General features: G+C 38.0%; 1 protein-coding gene across 1 annotated transcript in view; it reads right to left on the bottom strand.

Annotated features, from left to right (window-relative positions):
* Positions 1 to 26878, bottom strand: part of THSD7B (thrombospondin type 1 domain containing 7B) — a 594306-nt gene that overhangs the window by 458846 nt on the left and 108582 nt on the right. The window lies entirely within an intron of this gene.

The raw sequence follows: 26878 nt of genomic DNA, 5'->3' as shown, positions 1-26878 counted from the left end.
ACAGTTTAACACAGATGGATTATTTTGTCACAGTATGAATTCCATCCTAGGATCCTAAATTCTTTTTAAAAAAATAATTTTCTTTATGGCTTGCCTGAAGATTTTATCTTTATCTTTGGTTTTCTGCAGTTTCAGTAAGATATACCTAGGTGTTTTTGATGCTGTTTTTGGTATTTATCCTATTCTTGAGCTTCCTAAACTGCTCCATTTTCCCCTTCTTCTCTATCTGTCAATTACATCATGTTATACCTTTTGAGATTGTCCCATGGATCTTGCATGTTCTATTCTACCTTTTTCATTCTCTTTTCATTTCATTTTGGGACCTTTCTATTGATCTGTATTCCAGCTAACTGATTCTTTCCTCACTGTGTCCAGTCTATGGATGGAACCATCAAAGGACTCATTCTTTCTGTTACAGTAATTTTTATTTCTAGCACATCCTTTGATTGTTTCTTATATTACCCATCTATTTTTGCATGTTGCTACTTGTTCCACTAGAGCCCTTAACATTTTAATTATTATTTTAAGTTCCCTCTCAATAATTCCAACATCTGTGTCCTATGTGAGTCTGGTTCTAATGATTGCATTTTCTTTTCAGAGTGTGTTTTTTTTTCTTGCGTTTGGCATGTCTTGTGATTTTTTGTTGAAAGTTGACATGCTGTACCAGGTGGTAAGAACTGAGGTAAACAGAACTTTATTGTGCGGATTTATGTTAATCTGAATAAAAGGTGAGCTGTGTTTAATTTTGCTTCTAAGTATAAACATCAAAGGCTTCCAAATTCTTTAGTGACCTTGTTTTTGTCTTCCCTCTTGACTTTGGCTTGCTTATATATTCCTGCTTGGAGGGGGTCTGTGCTTTGCAGCATTTTCAGCTGTAATCTACTGTCATTATAATGGAGCCCTGGTGGTGGGTGCTAAGGTCCAAGAAAGGAGGAGCATTCTACAATCTCATGATTAAACCTCAGTCTTTTAGTGGTCCTGTGTCTTGGGACTGTGACTTTAACAGTGTTTCTACGATACTATACCTTTTTCTGCCCCTATTCTGTTCTCTGGCTCCCGCATTCTTAATGAATTCTCTCTGTTGACTTATCCCACCCCCACTTAAATGAGAGGAGGGCTGGAGGAGGGAAGAATTCCCTTCTCCTGGCTAGGATAAAGCTTTAGGCTTGAGCTCTGATAAAGTTCTTTCTCAGGAAGAGTAGGCGTTTGTGATGGAGGAAACTTGGCATATTTCACAATTGTTACTCTTCCTCTCCCCCTGCCAGTGCCAGAAGGGGATCCTCTGATATCTTCAACATAAGAACCTGATGGGATTCCTGAAGGGAGAGCCCATAAAAGTGTGGGCCCAGCCCTCAAGACTGAAGCTCCTAGGAGTTGCTCATTAGCCCACATTCCACCTCTAATAATTAGTGAAAATTACTATTTATGTGTTCCTATTTGTTTACAGTTCCAGCTGTTTCTGCTCAATATACACAGATCTCAGGTGCTGTATTTCTGTGGATGCACCTGTCTCTCCAGATGTTAGAATGACATTTTGCTGAAACCTTAGTTCTCTAACGGGTCCAAAAAACTAGTTAATTTTCAGTTTTTCCAGCTTGTCCTTGTTTTAAATATGGAAGCAAAGACTTTCAAGATCTTTACATGTTAGAATTGAAGCCGAAAGTCTCTATCACATTTTTATCTATCTATACCTATCTATGTATCTACTTATCTATCTATCTATCATTTATCACATAGTGAAGGCCATAATTTCATAGTGATATTGTCAATTCTAAACCAAAACCAGGGTTCATTCCATGATTTCCCCTTTCCAGGTTTGAAACTCATTTCTCCAACAGTGCAAAACCTGGTTCACAGAATGAATAAAAAGTAGTTTCGGAATTGCTAAACCATACCTCTGCAAAGAAAACTTTTTATTAGACAATTAGAGTTCAATATGTCTTTAGAGTTATTTAGTTTTCTTTTTGTTTTTTTTTTTTTTGTCTTTTGATCAAAAGCATATGATCCAAATACTCTGTTTGAAAGTTACTTGAGTTAGTTCTTCTCCCCCCTCCCCCCACTCCACTTCATTGTGACTATGTTTATTCATTTTAAACAGAGTTCAGTTCATTTATTTCAATTTGTTTTTGCTTTAACGCCACCTCCCCCTTAGTCTTATGAACTTTATTTCTTTTTTATTATTTTTCTATTTTTAATATGTGAAACATTGACATGGTTCTAAAAATCAGGTCTGTAAAAAAGATGTATTCACAAAAGTGTCATTCTGTATCTACCACCACCATCCCCATTCCTTCTATCCTTTCCACTCAATTCCTACTCACACACTGTAGGTAAACAATCTTAATCTCTGGGTTTCTTTTCTATGTTTCTTACACAAAAGGTGGCATAGTACAGTAATTTTTTTGTACTCTGTATCTTTAATTTAACAATATGTCCTAGAAATTAGTCTACATCAGTTCATGAAACCTTTCTCATTCTTTGTTTACAGCTGCATATGACTTCAGTATGTGGATATATCTTAGTTTATTCACCATTGTCCATTCAACACCTCTCCTATGTATGGGCATTTTGATCTTTACCAGAATTTTTCAATCACAAACAATGCCACAATGAATGACCTTGTGATTTTTTTTTTTTTTTTTTTTTGGTACTGTGGGAGGTGCATTTTCTGGGTAAATATCTATCTGTAAGTGGGAATGCCAAACCAAAATATAAAAGCATATATAATTTCAATTGGTATTTCCAAATTTCACTTCATAAGGGTCAATACTAATTTTTATTCCAACCAGCAATATGTAGAAATGCCTGTTTCCCCACAGTTTTACCAACAGATTGTGTTATAATTTTTTTAACACATGACAATCTGATAAATGAGATATCACATCTCAGTGTAGTTTTCAGTTGCACCTTCATGAGTGAAGGTGTATTCTTATAAGTATAAAGGTCATTAATATATGTGTTTTTTGTGAATTGTCTATCATGCTTTTTCAAAATTTTATATTGATGTTCTTACCTTTTCCCCTCATTTTTAGAAGAATTCATTATATAGAAGGAGTGTTGACCTTTTAGCTATGATATACAAAATAAGCAATGACAAGGAAAAAATAACTTCAATCAGAAGAGATTTAAAAAACACCACAAGAAACTACTTCTACTTTAACTTTCATGCAAATAAATTTGAAAATCAAATGAAATGGATAATTTCCTAGAGAAACACCATTTACCAATATTCACTTCATTAAATATAGAAAGCTGAAACAGATGAATTTTCCTAGAATAAACAGAGAACGTGATCATAGAACCACACCACACCAGGCCCACAGAGTTTCACAAAGGAATTCTTTCAACCTTCAAAAACCAGACAGCCCTCATGCTCTATACTATACACTGTTAAAGAAAAGAGCATTGATAACTTAACCTAATAAAGACTATTTAAAATAATAAAGAATATAAAATATGCCTAAATATGCCTAAAGGTTAATGTAAATATTCTAAATAAAATATTAGTGAACACAATTATAATGATATGATTATTATTAATAATATCATACCAAGAAAATAATATACCATGGCCAAGCGGGACTTACCCAAGGAAAGCAAGGTTGGTTCAACATTATTCCTAATTTATATAACACACCATTTGACAAAATTCCACATGCATTCCCAATTAAAAAATATATAAGAAAATAGAAACTGATGGGTACATTCTTAAAATATATTTACTGTAGTCCTAAAGCCAGCATCTTTCTTAATTGGGAGACACTAAATATATCTCTACTAAGATCAGGTAAAAGCAAAATTTCTCACTGTCTCTATCACTATTCATCATGTATTAATCAATGAATTTAGACAACAGAAATTAATCACTTGGATAAAACCTGAACTAAAATAAAGTAAAATAATATTTTTGTACAGATATAGTTATGTATTTGGAAAACCCTGGAGAATCAATGGTAAAATTAACCCAAATAGCAAAAGAAGTTAATAAATAGCAAGCTATAAAATTAACATAAATCAATAGTCTTCAGTTACACAAATAATACTTAATTAGAAGACACAAAGAGAGGAAAATACACCATTTACAATAGCAACAAAAGGATGAAATATTTAGGAATCACTTTAATATGAAATTTACAAAACCTATGTAAGGAAAATATTAAAACAGTCCTGAAAAACACAAAGGTTGACTTGAGCATAGGTAAAGACACCCTCGCTCTCTGATAGGAAGAATCAACATTAAAGATGGAACTTCTCCCTAGGTTAATTTATAAAGTTAATGCAATCCAAATAAAAATACGAACATACTTCTTTCTCCCTGAGGAGTATTATCTTTCCAGGACCGCCTGCTCAGATCAGACATGCACTTTTAAGTCTCTTCCCAAAAGTGAGAGCTCTGAACTGGAGTGCATTTTTTAAATATTTTCATATGTAGGGTGATTTTTTTTCTTTCTTGTGGTGACTTTAGGTCAATTTTAGGTCTGCTGTTGGCTCGCCTGTTCTCCCTTTCCTACAGTGCACCCCTCTCTCCCCAACCTCAGATACTCTTGTACTCCCTGAAGGCAGGGGTGCTGGAGACAGCCCACTCTATTTGGTGGTAATTTGCCTACTTGATGTAATTGTAAGTTTGGTTCTTCTCTGTCTTCTAGTTATACTTACGTAGTGAATTGTGTGTAGTTTTATTTGTTACTCTCACTATTCCCTACTATTTTCGGAGGAGAGGTCGGGAATATCGATTTTTACGTGGCCTGCATTGACTTGGCTAGTACCTCATTTAATTTACAGGAATACTGTGAGATTAGACTGTCAACTCAATTTCCAGATAAGAAAGCTGAAACTGAAAATTCACACTCTCATCCAGTGTCAAAGAGCTAAAGAGATAAGGAGCTAAAAAGTACAGAGTCTAGAGTATTATCTAGGATGCACAAGTTTATTTCTATGATTTGCCATCTAGGTCTAAGAGAAGACTGATGCTTCAAGACATGCAGGTCAGAAGTTTTGTGTGCATCCCCTATCCTAGGGCTTCTGGCTTTCATAACCCAGTTTATATAACTAGCATCCCTTAAAAAACAAATCCTTAATTTTATAAGATTCTGCTCTTTCTGTTTACAGAAAGTCCAATGGCACGCTTATTATTGGGGATATCAACAAGGTAGGACCCATTAGTGCCAAAAGCAACTGCAGCATTCTTTCCCTTCAAAATCTGGGTCTACTGCCTCGAGAGGCTTTCTTATCAATCAGATTTGTCCTGTCACTTCTTGTTTCCATCTTCACAGTCCTCTCCAAAATAAGCTAACATACAGTCACATACAACCCAGCTTATACATATACATTAACACTCAGGGGTGTGCACGTACACAGGCACACACACACACACACACACACACATACACACACAACCACTGGTGTGGCATGGTACTCCCCAGGTTGCTGGACTGTGGAGAAGTCTGGTAAGTCTTTGCAGAAGGGCTGGGCTGTGGAGGGGTTTAGTACCCCATCCATCTAGGAGTAGGTGGATGAGCAACCATTTACCAAGGGTGCTAAACTACTTTAATGTTTCCACAACGAGTACACACCCTCTGAATATCAGCCAAGCAAACGCATATAAGCACACGTACAATCACATACATACACACACACTGACACGTTTTCCTTTGTAGGTTATGGAAAAACACATCAAGATCAGACTTCAAAATAACATGTCCAATAACTTAGCTTAATATAAAAACCTCATTAAGCATTTCCTATGGCTCCCCTTCCTTTGTCCCAGGTTTTCCAAAGGTTAAGGTGAACAAGGTTAAGGTTTCCTTTTAAGGAGAAATAGTTTTCTTTTTTATACAGTTATTTAATTAACAAGACTTTTTAGATTCAAAATATATATGACATGAATAAAGCATGCAGTTATAGCAAGAAGCATAAAGGTGGTGTGCAACTGACAGGAGTTTAGAAAATAAGCACGGATTTTTCTTATTCATATGGCAATTGGAAACTCGCACTATTCTGGAAAAATGCCAATTGATTTTCTGCTTCCAAGCTTTGCTTTCACGATTCTTTCTACTTAGAATTTTCTGTCCATCTCCCAGTTCTCTCTTCCAGTATATCACGCCAATGCTTTGAGTCTGATTTCCAATGCCACCTTATCCAGAAAGCTCCTCTAACCCCAATCACTGTGGTCAGAAAAGATATTTGTGATTGATACCAACAGCACTTTTAACTACTCTTCCCTTATGAGTTTTTCCCTGCTTATACCATTTCTGAATGCATCTTGTTCACCTCCTTCACTATAAAATGCTTAGTGACTATTTTACAAATCTTCCCAAATCCCAGAACTCATATACATGCCCTCACCATGTTCTGTTGAATAAACACATGCTGTATAATAGCATATTCTTTGTGATGTGCCTGTGATCAAACTGGAATAAACTTACGCAGTCACAGGTCTCTCCCCACCTCCTTATTTTCTCCCACTCTGAGGTCAACTCTCCAATCCCAATAACAACACAGGAGATAAAAACTCACAAAACACAAGTGGTAACAGCAGTAATTCTTCCTCTAACAACTCATCCTAAGGAAAGCACAAACATTCAGTTATACACATATTCATCTCAGCACTGTTTATAATAAGCCCAAAATGGAAACATCCCAAATATCCAACAATAGGTGAGTCTTAAATAAATCATGGTACATTTCTCCTATCATATACAATGAAGCTATCAAAAAATGATGTAGAAAACCATATAAATGATACATAAAGTGCTCATAACACAGTGGCAGGACGTTATTCAGTATATATACTATAATCCATATCTGCAGAACTAGGGCTGTAAGACTGTACCCACGCTGCAATGGGAGGAATAAATGGGGGTCCCCAACCAAATGGGGCACCAGAGACAGCATCTCACCGGAGACAACACCTAAGCTGAGATGAGGGATTGAGTGATGGTGGGAGGGCAGTGACAGGGGTGTGGCAGAGAACACACTCCAGGAAGATGCAGTGGTGTGAATAAAATCCCAAAGGCAAGAAGAAGCCTAAGTTTGGGGAACCCCACGTAGTTTACTAAACACGCACAGACACCTAGTAAAAAAACAGCAGAAGTAGGACAAGCACAAGGTTCCCTACTTCTGTGCTAGGCTGGATGAAAGCAGAGGCAAGTCCTCATCCCAACCTAAGCCGCAGACTTAGTTCCCAGCTGAGCCTTGAGGCTGCAACAAAGGAACAATGAAAAAACAAGTGATAATGAGAGAACTCATGTAAATATTTGAAAATTAATCATATCTGGACTCTAAAAAACCACAATGATATTTTGTAATAACAAACTAATGTGGAGAGGATGAAGTTGAGGAGGAAATCATAAATCCTGCTGCTAATGGACAATGGCTTTTATTGAATAAATACTTGCCAAGCCAGTAGCGAAGGGCACTAGGGTGGCAAAATACGTGCTTTTAAACCTGCTTCCCATTCTCGAGAAGACTGATTTCATCTGTCAAGGTTATCACCAGCATCTCTGCAGGCTGAGCAAACCCTCATTAAGAGAGTAGCCCCTCCTGGTCCCCAAGACCTTTTGTAAGGTCAGTAGCGCACTGCAGTGGGCAGCTTGGCTTGCATGATCCCCTCTCAGGAGCGGAGCGGCTGTGAAATGTAGCAGCTCTCAACCCTGGCTTAGCACCTCGATAAGCGGTCTGCCCCGAGGAGACATATAGCAATTCACTGCCAGCTAACAGCGGGCAGCCGTCTCCCAGAGGACCAGTGACAGCAGATGGGGCATGTGCCCATTGACTCTCCATGGGAGGGAAAAGGTGCAATCCCCTAAAAGCCCTGAAAAAAAGCCGACCATTTTCAGAAATGTGATTTCCTGACACTGCGAACGGCAACTCTTTTCCTCTATGAATTCAAGTGGTAGATATGCACACGTGCTTTAACTGGCCCTGGAGAGCCTTGTCCAGTATTTAGTGCTGAAGTTGTCACTCTGACTCATGAAAGCCCAGGAAAGGATAACCAGAAAAGCCATGCAGTACAAAAATCAAATCGGGGCCACAAACACCCAAGGAGACTTTTGCCAAGTGTCATCAAAGTCAATGGGTTCAGAAAAAGAGCAAGCTCCCTTGCTGCAGGAGGGTCTGGCAGAATCTTTGTCACCATGGCAACCCCACACTCCTCACCCTCCTTGGAGACAGCTGGGAGCAGATGTTCTGATGTTGATGCCTCATCATATGCTGCCCCAACTCAGGTAACTTGCTCCAGTTCTTTAAGCAATTTAAACACAGAAGAATTGGAAACTGGTAATACAACAATTGATATGAACTGTAATATATTAAATGCCTGATATGTCACAGATTCTGAATAACATATGACATGGACACTGTCTCACGTAACCCTCACCTCGAGCCTGCAGATTTCATGAAACCACTCCATGCTACTGATGACGGGAAATACTGAAGACACAAAAAAGGGCAAATTCCCTAGTCAGCCAAAGTCAGAACAAGGCTTCAACCATCCAGACCTTCACAGTCTTAATTGTGGGCTACTCCCCTCTTATGAAGCAACAAATTTTCCTGGCAACCTGGATTGACCTTCCACACATAGGTGTCCTCATGCAAGTTGCTGGAAATGTTTAAGAGCTGAATGAGATGATGTCTAAAACACCTTCTATAGTTGAAACTCCCTGATTCATTTGAGCCTTACCATATGCGAGGCAAGGCAGGCAATTTAGAATCATTAAGACAGTCTCTATTTTCGAGGAGTATGTATTATAGGAAAGAAGCTCAGATTAAAATGTACAGTTGAGCAATTAAGTGTAAAGCTGTGTAGTAATAACTACACAGAAATAGGAGAAGTAGGGGAAGAAATAAGGAAGTAGTCAATTAAGGTAACATAGTCAGAGCAGGCTCTACCTGCAATGCAGAGAAAGGTACCATGACCAGTAGAGAAAGGGAGTCGATTGACCAGAAGACCTAAGTGAGGAATCAGGAGGCTCCTGTGGACGGAGCAGACTTGAACCTGCAGGCGCCATGAGAAAGGGCAGGGCCTATAGTGGACACCATGATGGGTAAGGACAGCACAGGACCTCTGCTGGAGACTATGTTACATGGCCCATTTATGTACAGTCATCTTGTTGGTTTTAATTTTCTGATTACTTCCCTTAAAGGTTCTTAGCAACAAACATGAAAATTCTTAGGTGGGGAGAAACCAGATTCCATGTCAAGAATTTTGAGAACCTCCCTTCTGGTGAAGAGAGCTGGCCCCCAGATTTCACAAGGCTAGCAGGTGACTCTGCATAATACAGTAGCAATAGGGGAAGCAGCGAGAACTGAACATGTTGTGGAGGAAGGTCAAAGAGGAAGATGAGATGGGAACAGGCTGCCAAAGGAGAGAATGAGTTGAAGAGAAACGGTGACTAATGTGGTGGGGCTGAGCTTGGGAATATTACTATGTGTCCAAACCAGAACACTTAGAAGACTGAAAATGGGTGAGATTTGTGATTATGGAAGGACAATGGAATAAACTGGGTTTACTGAGCAAATCAGGGTGGACGGTCACTCCATGCAAAACCCTTCTTCTGTCCTTCCTACTCCCAAATGCTTGGGTGTGACTAGTATCTTTCAGGGAAAACAGTTCAGTTCTGCCTTCAGATTATCACACTGCAAAAAACAGCAGAACAGAAAACAGGCTGCTCCAAAGGACTGCAGAGCACTGGGTAACTTGGTCAGCCCTGGAAGTTAGATGCCAGCAGTCCCCAATATGCCATCCCTGGGAACACTGTTCTACAAAGTGTCAGTATGCACATAACAAATAAAGTGTTCAATGCTCCAACAATTTTAGGAAACTCCCAAGGAAACACAATTAAGTAGGTTTCTTCAAAGGTGTTCTTCTTGGAACCCTTTCTATGGCAACGTGCCTTATGAGTGTCCATAAGACAGATAACCTGTGCAGCATTTTCCACTTTTATTTAATCAGAAAATTTATTTTTCCAGCTCGCTCATTGGAAAACCCTGAAACTAATGTCCCATGGTACATAATTTGGAAAATACTCTGTGAAAGGGATAAGTTAGATTTCCAGATATAATATCTACCCACGATGCCCCAACTCATAAAATCAGGAACATCAAAGTAGCTCTGCTTTGAGAAATGGAATATCCATTTGTTGATAAATGGAGTGGGAGAAAGAGGACTTGGCAGGCTGCTAGGTGACTGGATTCCAATATCAACTCTACCACCTCTTTGAAAAATCAAGCTTTTTTGGATCTCAATATAATGGCAGGATTGAGTTCAATGTCTTAGAGTCTTTCAGTTCATAAATCTTATGATCTCTATGTGCCAATCTAGCATTCCTTTAACTCGTCAAACAAATCCTGAGTGCCTAACATGTGTCAGGTACTGTACTAAGTTTTAAAGCTACAGGATGAGCAATAAGACCTACTTTGCAGTGTCTGGAGCTGGTATCTTTATCCTGTGGTGATTCTCACGGAAAGCAAACAAATTGCTTTTTTAAATTGGGCATAAAACCCTTAGATCTTAAATAAATACACTGTTAGGAAAGGGTGTGGATGGAGGGTACCATTGAAAGAAAATTAAATATAGTTAAAATCAATTACCTAAATTGAAAAACATTGAACCATATAGAGAAACATACATCAAAGGAAATGCCGGTTGAACATTCTACTCTGATCAGCACAAGATATTATTTCATGCAAAATAAATAATAATATACTTCTCAGCTCAGACCCCTCTCTCAGGATTCTCATGCTTGGTCTGGGGTGGTAGCAGTGTGGGTTGTTACTCTGGCATTTATTTCAGGCCTCCCAAAACACATCTCCAAATCTTGGACTTCTAGCCTCTCAAAAACTGAGGGATGAGGAATATGCCTGCTAAGCTGTGCACTGGCCTGTCACATTTATTCAAGATTATTAACACCCTTTCATTTTTAAAAAATTTATTTTATTGATGTATAGTTGATTTTACTGTACAGGAAAGTGATTCATATATATATACTCCTTTTCATATTATTTTCCATGATGGTTTATTACAGGATAATGAATCTAGTTCCCTGTGCTATACAGTAGGACCTTGTTGTTTATCCGTCCTATATATAATGGTTTGCATGATACCCTTTCAGAGCAGAACTTCAGACAAAATCAAGTAATTTAGATTCCAAAACACTCCCTGCCCTCTAAACCATAAAAAGGTAGTGCTGCTCTCCTTGAGCTTTGTGTAAAACTGGCACACACGGTCTGTTTGGTGGGTCACTGTGTACAGTGCACAGATCTCCTGAGCAATAGACACTTCATCCCTTCCTGACATGCATCCACACTCTGGTTGGTTCACACACCCACCGTCCATCCTAACCCTTGAGAAGACAACCCGCCATTCCCCGATGCCTGCCTCTCTCTTCACAAAGCAGTTTGGAAGAGCAGTAGCTACTCAGTATGAAAGATTAGGCAATGGACTACGTTTTCGCAGACACAAAAATGCCTTCAAATGTCATCCGTTAGTGAAAGAATCAGATTACGGCATAGGATAAAGAGAGTGTCGGCTGGGCTTCCCTATCTCTTAAGCCACTTGGTTTTTCTGAGCAGAGTTTTTATAAAGCACCAGGGATAAAACTTCACGGCTAACTCTGTGGCTAGAAAGTCCCCACAGATTTTTTTCCTTAACAAGCGTTGGTTTCGTTTCATTTTTAATATGTTGATTGTATTATGGGGAGTTTATTCTTTTCTGAGTTGGCATTTGCCATTCCTGGGGTTCCTTTGAGGGGATATTCTAACATTTGATCAAGCAGGTCCTTTTTGTTCTCCAGAATGTAATTCTACACTATTTGTTGTAGTACGTTAGTCATTGGGGAAATGATGAAATAAAACAGAAAGCTAAAAGGTGGTCATCTGTGACTATAAATAAGTATATATAATTAAAGAGAGAGTACAGAACTCTTCCCAATAATTTCACTTGGGGTGAGTGAAATGAAGCCTCATATCCCCAAAAACCTATCATCACCTCCAACCATATTTCAAATTAGTTTTGGCCCATCTATGCCTTATGAATAGATTTCTAGAACAGTGGACACTATTATTTTTCCTTACCTCTGGCTCCCTAATTCTTTTTCCTCCTCTTCCCAAAAATATGGTCTAGGGAATCAGGATTTTAGATGTAGCTAAGTATAGATATAGATACAGATATAGGTGATATAGACATAGATGGATATAGAGATGTGGATTTGTAAACATTTCCCCTAGATTACATAAGGGATATAAATATTAGTCAATGTCTCATGTACATTTCATTATTTAGTAATAGCTGTCTCAACTGTTTTCCTGTATAGAATCCCAGGATTCAGTAGCCAGACCTTGGAAACATACCAGTTCAGGAGTAAGAAGGCAGCACAAGCGTTATGCTTAGTGACCTCAGACAAGTTACTTAACCTCTCTTGTCTTCAATCTCCTCTGTTGTAAAATGAGGGTAAGCCACTAATTCCTGACTACCACACAGGGCTGTCCTGAAGGGTGAAATGAAATAATGTAAGTGAAAGAAAGGGTTTTGTAAAGTGCAAAGTACTCTATAAATGGAAGGTGCCATTATCTTTAATCAAAACTGCGGGAAAACATATGCATTTTTCATCCTTATTGAATACCAAAAACAAATTTGAACTCTAAAAATGAAATCAGCCCAAAGTAAACTATTAGAAATGACAATGAGTCATTTTTCAACAACAAAGATATTGATTTTCCACAGATGCTCTTTCCTGTTGCATGTAAAGATCCAGATCCATCAATGCCTAGGTCCCCTGTTTTGACCTGGGTATAATTATGGCTGATCACACGTCACTTGGCTCAGTTTACTATCAGAGCTTGAGGCCACTAAGTTTCCTCCCTATTACCACAGGAATATGACAGGATTTTATAGTAAATTGTGCTGTTACCAAGGCATTTTCTTTAATTAATTTAAAAAACAAAAATAATTCTTTTCAAGAATACGATCTAAGCCTGAAGCTTCAGCTAAGCATATACCTTCCAGTTTAAAAGTTCTATATCTTTTACATCGTCATTTTTAATTTCAAACATCTAAATTGAAGATTACCAGACACCCTACTTTTGCAGACAAGATCCACTTCTAGAAAACTCAAAATAGCTGCCAGATCCTCCATTAAGCCTTTTTATTATTTTATTTAGTCCCCAAAACCAGCTATATTGTACCAGTTAATTATTGGTTTTTAATAATAGAACTATGGTCATGTGAGATGTTAACAATGGGGGAAGTGGGTGACAGATATAAGGGAACTCTTTGTACTGTTTTTGCAACGCCTCAATTTTTCCATAAGTCTAAAATTTGTTCAAAATAACAAGCAAAAAATAAAATAAAAAATCTCACAAAATAGCATCCTATTCCCATGAGTCTGGATACTAGGCCTCAGAGAGCAATCATTTGCCTCAAGTCAATTATCATTTCCATTACCTTACGCTACCAATTCATTCTATAAAGTATTTAAGGCAGTTTGCTTACACAAAATACAAGATAATAATTGTAATAAAAAGGATAGCTAACATTTTTGTAGCAGTAACCACATGCCAGAAACTGTCTTGGAACTTGACATAGATCAAATCAATAACTACATCAACCCTATGATGTACGTCCCATTGTAATTTCTACTGCACATGAGAAAATGGAGATGCCAAGGAGATTGGTAACTTGCTCAAGGTCACATATCTAGCCAGTGGGGAAATGAGGATGATACCCAGGATACAGGACGACATTCAAATGGCAGGGAAGAAAGGCAGAAAATAAGAGAGCAAACATGAAGTGAATCAGGAGGGAGGCAATATGGGTGTTGGGTCAACAGTACAGTTTTCTGAGTACATTCAACTAAAGCCGACCGTATGATCAGGACATGGCAAGCATGCTGTATCTAGGACCAGCCAGCACTTCTTCTAGGGATCCTCATACAGGACGCTGATACATATAATTTAAAGGACCTAACTCTCATAGCTTTTGAGGAAATGACAATGAGTTTTGTGGGAAAGAGTCTTATAACCTGACACACTATGGGCAACTGATGTCAGCGATTCTGTAAAAACAATTTGTAGGTTATCAATATTATATGCTCCAGGCACATAGCTCTCCTCTTCTCTGACTTAATTCAGGGAAAGATTTCAGAATATCTGGACTAATATTGTTTCTCTCGGCTGCATTTGTGAGAAGTATTGGATGGAAATGATTCTGAGATTGTGCTCCTGAAGTTCAGGGTTCTACCTCTCTCGATAAACACACTCCCACTTGCCTTACTATTCTTCTAAACAGGAAGAACACTTCCCCTCACATCATTCTCTCACCCTCCTGGAACATCCTATAACATGAGGAACCTTATTTACATATCAGGAAACTGGCCCTTCTAGATAAGTGAAATTCCTATTTACCTGAAATCTAAAATTTTAACTTGCAGCATGATCTTATTTTAGCAGGTGCTTTGAATTGCAATTCATTCAAAACATACTGCAACATTCCTTGTCTTAATTTTTGTTAAGTATTTATAATCGATGAATTAATTAAAATTCATTATTTAATCAAGCATAACCTTTTCTTGGTGACTTTGGAAGGCCTCTGGGCATCTCCTTGTCTGTAGTCTTCCATCAGGAGAAATTCTCCTGGGGGTGACTGGAAATATGTGAGGCCTGATATGGGCTGACACAATGGTTAGAGAATACAACTGGCATTTTATGGGGAGAAATAGAGATGCTAATTATCCTCAAGTACAGGAAAATTAAGAATAATGCAGAACTCTCCTGTCCAAGATAGTAATGAAAGATCCACAGAGCAACCCTCTCTTGCAGAATAGTGTGGAGATTCCCACCACAGTAACCCTGAGAGGAGGTCTCCAGCCTCTGTGTAAATGTCTTCAGTGACAGTGAACCTGTTATTCTAATCACCATTGCTAGATACCTGTGGGACACGTATTCAGCTGTTTAGCCAAAATTTGTCATCTTTTCATTTCTACCTATTTCTTTTTGGAACAATATGTCATAGAGAAATTATATCCTCTTCTCAATGAATCACGATTAAAGTATATTTTAATAAATGTTGACGTAACCTGAAAAACCACTTTTGTGTGTAGAAATTGTTTACTTTTTACCAAACTCCCTAAAACTTCATGACACCATGTTATTAGTGGTTCTGTTACTGCCTCTCTGTGTAATTCCTCTACTAGGAAGCAGTGAAAAGCTGGCTGTCCCCGAAGAGAGCTGTCTTCTACTTTCTCCTTTATGGTTTCGCATATCTCCTTTTTCAGAGAATCTGTTTCTCTCTGTACTCTCAGTCTAGTCTGATGAATAAATTCTACGCTGCTTAGCTGTCTGAATACAATCAGGATTAGAACTAAAGTTACCAGGGAAAACCAGATAACTAAGTCCTATATATCGAATTCCAAGACAATTTGTGCCAGATGAAAACAGGAAATGTGTGTCGGCTTTATGTTTTCATTGCATCCAGTGATCTCTCTCTTGCTGTTAGCTCACACCAGGGGAGAGAGCCAATATGCTTAGTGTGCATATAGAAATGGGTTTCATGTTGTGGACCTACACCAGTCAGCGGGCAGTGGTTGCCTCTACTGCTGCCTTGAGAATGAATTTCAGCCCAAGCCTCACTTAACAAAAAATAACATCTTAACCAATGAAAATTATTGGGTGGGTCTGAGACATGGCAACATCAGTGTTGTTGGTACATGTGATATGTATTTGCTGACACTGATACGGTAGAACAACTACTGGTTAGGAGTCCTAGGTCTGGAATTCAAAATTCTGGTGTTAGAACTGACTGGTTGAGTGACACTGGGCTATCAACATCTCTGGGCTAAAACATCCTTATCAATAAAATTGAAATAATAATTATAATTCCCAATTGGGCTGCTGTGCAAATCAACTGAAGTAACTAAGTTCTATAAATATTTATTGAGTACATTCTAATATGCCAGACACTCTGGCATCATGCCAAGAATAACACAAGGAACAAGTCAAGGTCTCTGCCCTTGAGAAGTTAAGAATCAAATGGGAAAAACAGATAAGTGAGCAGATAATTTCAATATAATGTAGTAAAGACATTGATAACTGAATCACAAAGTGTTAACGAGAACACAGAAGACAGTCACCCCATCAAGTAGGATGATTTCTGCAACAGCTGATACAAACTCTGATAGAAACTGGCTTTATAATAAGGAAATCTATTGACTAACATTACAGCCAGGGCTCAGACTGTTGATTCAGCAGCTCAACAATGTCTTCCAGGACTCAGAGTGTCTTTACATCTCTAACCTACTGTACGCAGCAGTGCCTTCATCCTGAAGCCAGACCATACAATGGATCGTGGCAGCAAGTGAAATACCTTGCCTTAGTCATGTCCCTCTTCTCACATCTCATTGGTCCAAACAGATTTAAATTGACACATTTCTGAACCAATCATCTATAAAGGAAATGGAATTATCATAATTGACTGTGACAAGAATCTGAGGTAGATGGTAACTATAATATTCACTTGAGGTTCTAGACCAGCTTAAAGAGGTGGAGTGGGGGTGGAGAGATGGTTTCCTGTAAGACATCAATTGAAGTTGTTAAAGGATGAGTAAGAATTAGCCAAAAGAAGAAGAAGTGGATGAGCATCTCAGACAGGGGAATAACATGATCATGACTGTGGAGGCAAATTACCATGGAGGTTACAGATAGAGGCAGCACTTACGGTGAGCTATGGATTTCCTAGATGCTTCTTGTTGACTGAAATCTACCAATGGAGTAAGAGAAGTATCATGGTCTTAAGATATTCCTAAATTAACTTTCAAACTATTTTTTTCTTTAGTTTATGTTTCTTTGATACAAAATGTATGATTTCTCTAAACATTTTTAAATTTCTACTTCTTAGATATCTCTCCATGGAAAATTATGTAATTCTTTGGGCATAGCATACAACTCACTAAGTGCATACAACTCACTAAGTATGGAGTGAACAACACAGCACAAAGGGTTATACACTATGAATTCTTAATTTTGAATCATCAATCAGTTAAAGTATATGTATAAATTATTTTAATTTAGAAATACAAAGCGTTCTTAAGTAAAATGTTCTTCTAATTGGTTTTGTGTGGGGTGGATTAGCCTATCCAGGAGAATTTTGCTTCATTATATTTTCCTGAAAACACTCAAATGGGTACAGCACAGGTTATCCTCTGATTGCATTTACTAATTGAGTCATATTGGCTATCTTATCAGTGGAAATTACTCCATCATACTAGAAGTGTGTTTTAATCCATGTTCTTTACTTTTCCTATGTCTACATAGAGGAGAAAGTAGAGAGATGGTATGTCAGGAGTAACCAGTCAAAGGCCATCTGAAACAGCCATACACCACTTTAAAATGCATTTCAGAATGAGAAAGCAAAATTATATCCCTGTAACTAATGTTATAACTAATCCCTGTTAGTAATACTAGTGGAATACACAATGGAATAGGGAAACTCAGAGCATGTCCAGAAAGTTGAAAGTAATGGGAAGGGTGACAATCTCACACTAATTCCCACTGAAAGGTCGGGATGACCATTTAATCATGTGAACTACATTTTGAAGTATCAGTACAATTTAAGATTTATTTTGCTGTTTGAATCATAAGGAATGGGAACAGAAAGTAGACTGCCTAGTGAGAATTTCAGAAGAGACAGAAAAAGGAGACAGTCTTTCTATGAGAGACTTAGGCACACTCAGGAAGCAATTTACTCTAAGCTATTTCTAAGTATTATAAATCTGGAGAAATCAGACTATATTTAGTCTGATTGTGGAATATTGCTGGGTAGTGATGTGAATACAGTCATTTCTTTAGGTATCTCAGCAAAAGAGAAAAGAGACAAAAGCTATCTTGCCATGTCTAGGTAGGTAACAGAGTGGAAAGAGGATATAATTTAAAATACAATACCTGTTTATCGACATACAACATACAGTAAACATATTTAAAACTACATTGCAGTTCCTCTCTCGTTAGCATTTAAATTGATTCACCAGCTTACATCTACTCCCCACCTTCCCGTCAAACATGGAAGGGAAAAGTCTGATTAGAATGAGTCTATTTTTCTCTTTTGGATCCCCTCATTGCCAACCATTATTAAAGTTTCACCTTTAATTTCACTGCAAGACATCTAAATGAAAGGGAATGACGAACTTGGCTACAGGAACTCTCAAATTTACTCTCCTTTACAGTCTGATTCCTGTAGTGTGAATAGCAGCCTGATCTTACTGGCACTTTCAACTGCAATGTCAGGTTCATTTCAAAATTTAATACAACGTATTTGTCATCACCACACTTCCTTCGGTAAGGACACTGACACCAAACTGCTATCAGTTGGTGGTCGGAGAAAGATAGCTTGCTGAAAATGAAAATTCTCTCCTCTAAGCCTAAATAACTCATCTCACACATTATTTGTCTTCTGTTTCTGCAAGAGTACACTATTGCTTTCCACTATTTGATCTTCTAGTAATCCATCTAGGTAACAATAAAGAAATAAAAGAATATTTACTCACTGCTTCCTTCTGGAAAGACAGTAATCTATCTCATGGATTTCAAGAATAATTTCCCCGGCAGGAAAGAAGAAACGACAGATGAGAATCAATACCACTGCTGATTATGATGAAGTGTAAGATATGCCTCTCACTGTTCTAGCCTACCTCCGTTATGTACTAACGTGATGAGGCTGCCCATAGGCCCCCTTCTGCCTGGAACAGTGTTTCGCAAACTATGGTCCCTGGACCAGCAACGTCAGCATCCCTTGGGAACTTGTTAGAAATATCAGGTCTTGAGCCCCATCTCAGATGTACTGAGTCAGAAACTCTGGAGTGCGGGGTGGGTGGCAGACTTTTGTGCTTTTATAACCTCTCTGAGTGATTCTGATACACACCATCATTTTAGAACCACTGATCTAGGAAAGAGGAGATAAAGCCACATGTCCCCTCAACACAAATAAGTCTGTCAACGTCCGAAAAAGTCTGATTGTCTCGTTGTTATTCAGAAACGTTCCAATACCCTCTGGAATCACCACAAAATGAAAATATGAATAACCTAGTCCTCCCTTGAGAGTCATAAAATGACTCGACTGTTGGAAAACAAGACTCAGGAGGATGCTATAAGTTACTAGCATTGCCTAACTGGGAAAGAAATAGGATTCAACAGTGTTTTTTTGTTTTGTTTTGTTTTTTGCTTTTTTATGCTTTCAAAGGGAGGAAAGAAGAAGTATATTGAAGCCCTTCAGATATTACCCAACAATTGATAAATAGAGTTGCTCAAAATATTGAATGAAATCTCATGAGAGACTGTATCATCTCTTCCTTGTAAGGTGATTTTTAAATGTCATCATCACTATGGTATGATTTGAATTGAATCCTGTATCTCCTACAATAGTGGATCCACGAAGTATCTTTCCAAGCATCCTTGTCTTAGTTTGAGATGTACCATAACCAAACTCTGTGATAAAGATTTATGGGCACGTATTTATTGTATTTATTGGGGAATAATGCCAGGGAACCAGTGCAAGAGTAGGGGAATGAGACAGGAAAGGGAAGGAGGCTGATAAAGTGTGTATAATTTAAAAAATCAGACCATCAGTAAGTGGCGTTTCATCTCACTGGGAACTCTATGACACAGCATAGAATATATACCTCAAAGTTATTCCATGTGAGGGGCAAGGGAGTTAGTATTTATACATCAACTCTCAATCATTGCATGAAGGTTGCTCCCTGGCATTATTAACTCCCTGGCACTTCTGACTGCATATATGGGCAAAGAAGGCACCAGTGACTGGAGGAATTCCTTAGGCAAAGAGATGCAGGTGGTGTCAGCTGAATTTCTGGCTGGCATGCACAGAAATGGTAAATTGCCAATAGGATCTGGGCAGGACACAGTAGTACTTGCTAAGTCTGAGTACTCTAAAAAGCCATTTCTCTGAATTTACATTGCTAATATAAAATGCATGTCCATGTTCATTCTCCTCTCTTTTGAATTCCTCTGAACACCTGGCAGCATAGGGCAAAGATTCCCAAACCTTATGCAAAGGTTAAGTGTTTTGTTGTGTTTTTTTAACTAAAAATAGAAACAAAAAATTAAGAGATTAAGAAGAAAATGACAGTTACTTTTTTAAAAATAAAATCCCAGTTACTATTATTGCTTCCAAAATGCACATCTTAATAAACTGTATACTTATTTGAACGAAGCTGCCATTGTTCAAAACTTTTAGAAGACCCATATTTGAAATTTAATTTAGAGGCACTGTATTCTCTATCATGGCTCTCATTGTGTGGTGTCTCTTAAATAGGTTGATTTATTGCAGGAATATACTTGAATGGTTAATACATCAAATACCTGACGAATAACCTATCCCTTGTTCTTCCTAAAATACAAGAAAATAAATACTGTGCTGAAACAGTAGTTAGAAAGTCTTGTTAAAAAAAGAAAAATATATACAGAGAAGTAAAGCAGTACTCATTGACCAACATGAGATACAACATGATCAAAAGGTTTAAAAAATAATGAGTTGAAAACACAACAGGGGTTCTATTTATTGTTCTGGTGAATCACTAAATATTCCAATCGACAATTTCCCATATGAATGGAGTCTGACCTTATTCTCACAGGTCAGCCCAAGAACATTTCTTGAGATTTAAAGATAAAAATAAACAAAACAAAACTTCCAACTCCAATCACAGACTTAAAAACATGTTTAAACATTTTAATCCAGCTCAGGTAAATGATTATTCTAGCATGCTTTCTACCAATTAAATTCATCCCAGAAAAGGCACTCATGGTGTTAAGGATTGCAAACAAATGCCATTTTAGCTAAAGTTAAAGATCACATTTTTGGATTGCTCAAGGTTAATGATACAAAGCAAGAACTCAAAAAAAAAATGCCTCTAAAAGGAAAAGCTAAGTCCCCCTTAATGATGGAAAATCATTCCTCATGCTTTTGGTGCAAATATATATACCACTTAAGGAAAATATTTCCTTAATATTTGGTTTTTTAATATTAATATTAAATGCACTGTGAAATATTTTCACAGTGGAACTGTGAAAATAATATAATATTAAATGCACTGTGAAATATTTTCACAGTGGAACTGTGAAAATAATAAACCTTGCGTGCAAGGGAGTGGTGAAGAGGTACCAGAGAACTCTTAACTCCTTGTACCTGTCAGCATGTGAACCTTGTTCTTTCTGATGTATTAGACTCTTCTCCAGCATGGGTATTAGCTTTCTACAAGTGCAGAATGTACACTGCATTATCTCTGAATAAAGATGCTTGATGAAATATACAGACACTTTTTAAAGACAGCTTATTTGGTAACTTATGGAGCAAAATGTGTGGCATGTACTCAGGGTCCGACCACACCAGTGGGCAGTCTGGTGTTTATCCAATGACTCTGCGGTGTCTACCCACTTTGCATCCTGGAGACATGAACAATGATAAACAGTGGTCACCTGCCAGCCACTGGGAATGCTGTCCACTGCCCTGGCATTATGGGGATCTTCCCAACCTGCTCTGGGAAGATGTCACCTGATGCTAAACCTTCATCAATTGCCAGTGAAACCTAGCAACAATGAACCATTTACATGTCAGAGAAACAAAGTTGAAAACAGTGAATTAACTTGAAAATCTAAGGGAAAAATATGTCAGCATGCAGTTTGGATCACACTCCATTTACTTTCAAATGCCCCCCTTTTTACTGAAGTATAATTGATTTAATATGTTGTGTTAGTTTCCAGTGTACAGCAAAGTGATTCAGTTACACATATATGTATGTATGTAACTGAATGTGCTATACAGTAGGACCTTGTTGTTTATCTATTTTATATATAGTAGTGTTATCTGTTAATCCCAAACTCCTAATTTATCCCTCCCTCCCTCCCTCCCCTTTCCCCTTTAGTAACCATAAATTTGTTTTCTCTGTCTGTGAGTTTATTTCTGTTTCATTAGTAAGTTCTTTTGTATCATTTTTTTTTAGATTTCACATATAAGTGATATCATATGATATTTGTCTTTCTCTGTTTGACTTACTTCACTTATTATGATAATCTCTAGGATTAGAAGAATCAATATTGTTAAAATGACCATACCACCCAAGGCAATCTAAAGATTCAATGCAATCTCTATCAAATTACCAATGGCAGTTTTTGCAGAACTAGAACAAAATATTTTTAAACTTCTGTAGAGTTGGAGAGGGTGTGGAGAAAAGGGAACACTCTTGCACTGTTGGTGGGAATGTAAATTGATACAGTCACTATGGAGAACCGTAGGGAGGTTCCTTAAAAAATTAAAAATAGAACTACCATATGACCCAGCAATCCCACTACTGGGCATATACCCTGAGAAAACCATAATTCAAAAAGAGTCATGTACCACAATGTTCACTGCAGCTCTATTTACAATAGCCAGGACATGGAAGCAACCTAAGTGTCCATCAACAGATGAATAGATAAAGAAGATGTGGCACATATATACAATGGAATATTACTCAGCCATAAAAAGAAATGAAATTGAGTTATTTGTAGTGAGGTGGATGGACCTAGAGTCTGTCATACAAAGCGAAGTAAGTCAGAAAGAGGAAAACAAATACCGTATGCTAACACATATGTATGGAATCAAAAAAAAAAAATGGTTATGAAGAACCTAGGGGCAGGACAGGAATAAAGACGCAGATGTACAGAATGGACTTGAGGACACGGGGAGGGGGAAGGGTAAGCTGGGACAAAGTGAGAGAGTGGCATGGACTAATATACACTACCAAATGTAAAATAGATGGCTAGTGGGAAGCAGTCACATAGCACGGGGAGATCAGCTCGGTGATTTGTGACCACCTAGAGGGGTGGGATAGGGAGGGTGGGAGGGAGAGGCTAGAGGGAGGAGATATGGTGATATATGTATATGTATAGCTGATTGACTTTGTTATAAAGCAGAAACTAACATAGCATTGTAAAGCAATTATACTCTAATAAAGATGTTTTAAAAAAATTTAAAAATAAAGTTTTTTTCCTCAAAAAAAAAAATTCTATAGAAACTCAAATGCCCCCTTTGAAATGTAGGAAACCTACTTGTCAATGAGACAAGAAAAACCTATATGTACTCTATGCTTAGTAGACTTCTTTTGACCCATACTAATGATTAGATGTGCAGAAGAGAGGAATCAAAGCTAATTCACCAATCAAAGTACTGGAAATCAGATTCCAAATCAGAATACTCATTCATGTAATCTATAATACAATTTTCTTAATGAAAATAAACATTACTAACAGATTATTTGCTACAATCACAGGCTGGGTGAGAAATAGCAACTTTAGTGAGACTGATTGAAGAGTATCACTAATAAATCAAATAGAGAATGGGTCAAAGTACTATATATCTACAGAGATAGCTGTAGAAATTCATAGATGACTACTTGAATTTTAAGTAGTCCGAAGTAGATCACATTCTTAAACTAACCCACAAGATTTACGTATATCAAAACTGCTATTTCCAGTTACTTCCTAGCTTCAATGTGGCATAGATTGTGTAATTTTTAAGTTCCCAAGCTAGTGGTATAAAGGAGCTTCTGAGGAAGAGAAACATATCTTTCCAGTGGCAGGAGTTATGCTCAACAAGACACTGTCAAGAGTCCCACAGAATCTTCAGACTTCCCCGGTGGTCCAGTGGTAAAAGAATCCACCTTGCAATTCAGGGGATGCAGGCTTGATCCCCGGTCAAGGAACCAAGATCTCACATGCCGTGGGGCAACTAAGCCCTCATGCCACAACTACTGAGCTTGCGCACCTCAACTAGAGAGCCCACATGCTGCAAACTACAGAGCCCACATGCTCTGGAGCCCACGTGCCACAACTACAGAGCCCATGTGCCTTGGAGCCCACATGTTACAACTAGAGGGAGAAAACCTGCATGCCACAACTAGAGAGAAGCCTATGGGCCACAACGAAAGATCCCGCATGCTGCAACTAAGACCTGACGCAGCCAAAAAAATAAAGAAAATAAATAATTTTTTTTTTTTTAAAAAGAGTCATACAGAATCTCCATAGTATGAGTGTGTTTCGTGTTTGGTAATTGCAATCATTGTTGCTTTTGTTGTGGTCATCCATTTACAATGCTTGGTGTCAGTCTATTTATCTCTTGTAAAAATAAAATACAGTGTGTGTGTGTGGAAAAAAAAAAAAAGAGTCATACAGAATCTTGATCACAGCTATGCGAGAATCTCTTGGCTCCGCTATCTGAATGGGTTGTAGACATTTTGCAAGGATAATGTTCCTTTTGGCATAAGGGATACCTGGAGTGAGTCAATATGGACAAGCCTTTAAATAAAGGACATAGCAAGTAACCTTGGAAATTATAGCAAGCCTCAAGTCCAATTAGATCTAATATGAGTTTGTTTGATTTTTTAATCAAAAAACATTTATTTCTTTTGGTCTCATCCATTTACGGATGAATAAACTCTGAAATAAAAGGCCTATGAAACAATTAATAAACTCAGAGTGATGAAAAGCAAAGTATCAAAAGTTACAAGGAAAAATCACAGGAGATTCATTAAATAGATCTCAGTCCTTTTTTTCTCACCAAGCATTTAAATGTGTCAACAGTTCTGTCAATTCCTATAACTAAGGAAATGCTATGATGATATGTAGAGGGTCAAACGGGAGCATTTTCTGGCAAACTTTGATCATCAATCATCCACAGCCTCATAGAAGCTGAATTTCAAAAAGTGCAACCAGATCACATTTTCAATTTTTCACTGGACAAAAGACTGCTTCAGGCATCAGGAGGCCAGTATGTTCTTGTAACCACAGCTGTGGCTGTTATCCACAAACCCACAAAGACTTCATGAAACTGATCTGAACCAGTAGTAATTCCTACTTATGCCATAAAAATTGAGAGGGTAGGTCAATGCTGAAAATTAGTTATTTCACATGAATAGCAATAAAACTATAGAATTTCTATAAAATGGTAGAGTTGACAGCTCTGTAAAAAAGTGTTCTATGTTCAATCACAATGTGTGCGTATGTGTGTGTGGGGGGGTTATTTCCCCACCCTACACTAAGTGAATTCTCCAATACCAGCTGATTATCCTACTATTCAACTCAATTCTGACACTATCTATCTGGAGATAGCATCCTATTCCACAGGTAAAGGGCTCAGTCCCATAAGGCTGCCCTCCCCTTAAGACACCAATCTCCAGCCCTGGTTACCTGTGCTTCTGACCAACTGGCTACAAATTGGGGGTTCCAATGACCTCCTCCAACTCAGGATGCCAGTCACAAGTCCAAGTTGTCACCTGTAGTTCTGACCAACTGGCTATAAATCAGAAGTTCCCATGACCCCCTTCTTGACTTTCATTAATTTGCTAGAGAGGCTCACAGAACTCAGGAAATCCACTTTGCTTACTAGATAACCAGTTTATTATAATAGGATAAAACTCGGGAACAATCCGATGGAAAACATGCACAGGGCAAGGTATGGGAAAGGGCAAGGAGCCTCCTGTGCTGCTCTTCCCAAATCTCCATGCATTCACCAAACTGGACGCTCTCTGAGCAATGTCCTTTGGGTTTTTATGGAGGCTTCATTACGTAGGCATGATTGATTAACTCACTAGCCATTAATGGTTGATTCGGCCTCCCGTCCCTCCCCCTCCCCCGATATCAGGGGGTAGGATTGAAAGTTCCAGCCCTCTATTCACAGTTCATTCCTGTGCAACCAGCCCCACCTTTAGGTACTTTCCAAAAGTCATCTCATTCATATAAACCCAGTTGTGGTAGAAAGGGGCTTGATGTGAATAACAAGACACCAATTTCACCTTTATGGAAGTGATTTCAGGAACAGAGGCCCAGAGACCAAACATTTTAACGAAACCTGCTCCCACTGTTCTTACTCCTCAGGAAATTCCAGTGGTTTTAGAAGCTGTGTGCCAGAACACGGACCAAATCTATATTTCTAACTATAAATCAGAATCTCACACTCTGCAAGACTGTAGAAGGGACAGTACACATTGTGAAAGAAGTTCCTGGCCCTGTGGCCATAGTATGACAGCCTTGTAAAGTCTCCAGTTCCTGCTATGAGATGACAAAGCCTTACAGTCATTTGTCATTGGGTCTCAACCAAACAAATGATTTTGTTTCCACAGCTGGAGGTTGGGAAGACGAACTAATATGGTTATTCTAATCTTCATTATTATTTTCATTTCATTTATTTCGTTTTTTTAAAGAATGCTCTTTGCACAAATCCCCCAGGACAGAGAACAGTAATAAATGTGCATTACAACTAAATAAGCTCATAGCTTATTTTGAATGGTTATGTGCTAGACACTTCACTAATCACTTTTATGTAAGTAATTTAATTCTCACAAGTTGAGAGTGAGAGGTAGGTTTTATTATCCCCACTTTATAGCTGAAGGAAAGGATGCCTCCACAGTTAAATAATTTTCCTGAGATTATCTAGCAGAAGAGTAGCAGACTGGAAATTCCAACCTGTCTGACACTAGAGCCCAGGTTTTAAACATCTGTACTACTTTTCTTGAATTCAAAAAGTGATCTTATGGGCTGCTGGTAATAAATTTCACACATGTCACCACAATTCAAAAATTATTCAGTAATATTAGAAGCCACTGTGTTAACTATTTTAGTCAAAAAGGACTGTAGCTAATACAATCTGGTGTGGCCCTACTTAATTAAACAACTACCTGGCTTCATGAGGTAATCAATTACATCACCTGATAAAATGTATATTTGTCTAAGTAAGGTAGTGATTGAAAAAAATGAAGGAACAATGGATGGAGGGAGAGAGGGAGGGATAAAAAGAAGAGGGAAGAAGGAAAGAAAGAAGGAAGTGATGGGGGGTTGGGGAATG

The sequence above is a fragment of the Balaenoptera ricei genome, chromosome 7 (genome assembly GCF_028023285.1).
Source record: "Balaenoptera ricei isolate mBalRic1 chromosome 7, mBalRic1.hap2, whole genome shotgun sequence".
Classification (NCBI taxonomy): Eukaryota; Metazoa; Chordata; class Mammalia; order Artiodactyla; family Balaenopteridae; genus Balaenoptera; species Balaenoptera ricei.
This window is presented reverse-complemented; position numbering and strand designations above follow the sequence as displayed.